The sequence below is a fragment of the Glycine soja genome, chromosome 10 (genome assembly GCF_004193775.1).
Source record: "Glycine soja cultivar W05 chromosome 10, ASM419377v2, whole genome shotgun sequence".
In the NCBI taxonomy this organism is placed as follows: Eukaryota; Viridiplantae; Streptophyta; class Magnoliopsida; order Fabales; family Fabaceae; genus Glycine; species Glycine soja.
Genome location: NC_041011.1, coordinates 31,470,628 through 31,472,969, shown reverse-complemented (window position 1 = coordinate 31,472,969; position 2,342 = coordinate 31,470,628). Strand labels below are relative to the sequence as shown.

Below are 2,342 nucleotides of genomic sequence, written 5' to 3'. Positions count from 1 at the left end.
GGACGTGTGGTGCCTCTCTTGGGCCTGCCTTCATGGACCTGAGGTACTGTGTCTGTCTCTTCCTGGGTGTTGCTATCAGATATTTTGGATTCTCTATTCTATCCTTCCCTTTCGTCGGAGAAGAAAAAAAATCTTGCTCTAATGGGAATTTATTGTGTAAGAATTATTTTTTAATAAAATTTATTAGTGGCTTGCATTCTAAATAGCACCACAGGTGCATCAATAATCAATTATCATTTATTTTTACAATTCTAAAAAAAAAAATTGTCTTAGTAATTAGAAGTAAAATCCTTTATCGTTGTTATGAATGGAACAATGATAAAAAACACTTGAGCCATGTGGGAATGATATTATGAAAAGGAAGGGAAAAAGGGACATAGTGAGAACTTGGGTTCTGTGATGGGAATTGCATGGCAATCACTAATAGATATGTTGCCTCACACACACTCTTCGCTGCTTCTAAATTTTAGCAGTGATAAAGAGCCATAATTATCACTTTTTGTATTTTGAATTCACTATCTATCCCTATTGTTTTTCTTGCCCCTAGAAAGCTTTGTCAAATTTGGTATTACCTTTTTTCTCTTCTTAATAGTAAAAGGACTGATATGTCGAGCTACATGTGAAGCAATCTTTTGAAACTTTGCTCCCCTTGCAGGAGTTATAGTGTCATTAAGTTTTATGCTCTTTCTAGACATGGCTCTCTGGAAGTTCTTGGATGAACTCTTCTCACGTTTTCTTGGCCAATTGTCAAGCTCCTCACTACTACTAACTCTTCTTGAAAGCATCTTCTCTTTGGTGTAAACCTCCAGCTCTTGCTCCAATTTTGATTCTTTGAGTTCTCTTTGAGCTATTTTTGTTTCCATCAATATTTCCTTCTCGCTGGCCTTTAGAGCTTCAATCCATGCCTCAGCTGCTGCTACTTTTTTATCAGCAATTTCTTCTGCTGAGGCTGCATGATTTGTTAGATACTCATACTCAAATTTTGAGATAGTGATCATGGAACTATGATGTGTTGTTAAAGCTCTTTCTCTCATGGTACTCTTAGTAAGAGTTTTCAGCTTCTCTAAGGCTAGAGCTTTAGATGCTTTGGCTACTTCTAGCTCATGCATGACACCTTGCAATCTTTCCTCGGTCAAGTCTATATCAAACTCAAATTTTTGAATTTCTTCCTTGGTGGCTGCAACCTCCTGGCTTACATCCTCATTTTCCTTTTTTGCTTCTTCTGTTTCTGTCTTTAGCTTTTCAAGAGTACGAGACAGACTCATGACTATGGATCTGGCCTTTTCCTTAGCAGCAGACATAGCTTCTAATTTAGACTTTGCTCTCAAAATCTTGAAATTGAGATTTTGAACTATTGAGTCTACTTTCCCTTCCTTCTTCTTCAACCTATCTGTCTCAGCAGTGACATGCTTCAACTTATTTCTTATGACATCCAAAGAGGCCATAAATTGCAAACCTTCTTCTCTAACCAAACCTAATTCTTTCCTAGCTGCATCCAATTCTTCTGTTATAGTTTGTAACACTATAGAGTCTTCTAATTCCTCCCCTTTTTTGAATCTTCCTTCCAATTGCTTTGTACTCCCATCTCCTTGAACCCTTTTATCCATTTCCTTAACTGAATTTAACTCATTCTGCAAGAAATCAACATCTGATATTGTCACAGCCAATTTCATTTCAAGCTCCTTTGACTCATCAATCTCTTCAATGGCCTCCTTCAACTTTCTCCTCATGCTTTCCAATTTGAGTGAAAATTCATTTGCTTCCTGTTTTCTCTGGGTCTCAATATCTGTCAGTTATTTCGAAGCCTCAATCCGCATAACGGATGGTGCGACCATCATAGGTGTTCAGGTATGGGATACCTTTCTGGCCAAACTGCACTGACCTAACCTTGCAGAGCTTGAACTGCCATTTACACAACATACAAAGAATATATGCTAAACCATAACCATTAAGTAGGAAAAATTGTAACTCCAAAATGAAATAAAATAAAAAACTATAAAAGTCCTGAAATTGACATTTTAAAGGTTCATTAGCATCAACACATTTGTTAGCCTTTATATAAGATAACTAAACACAACAAAGGTACACATTTTACCAGAGTTCAGACAGAAACTATTTTTGCAACTAATTTGGTTAGGTCAATTCAAGCTCACATTTTACCAGTCTATTCACAAGCCAATGGAGAATGTTAGAAATAAGGGTTAACATTTACAATGTTTGTAATTCTGAGGACAAGACTACATTCTTAGAACATGAATAGCTGAGAATTTGTTAACACCTAACTTTCCAGCTACATAGACTTCAAGAGAGTTTGCTAAATGCATCAGATTCAGAATTGGTCA

General features: G+C 36.5%; 1 pseudogene; it reads right to left on the bottom strand.

Annotated features, from left to right (window-relative positions):
* Positions 1-515: 515 nt before the first annotated feature.
* LOC114371632 lies at positions 516-1,817 on the bottom strand (annotated as a pseudogene).
* Positions 1,818-2,342: the final 525 nt, after the last annotated feature.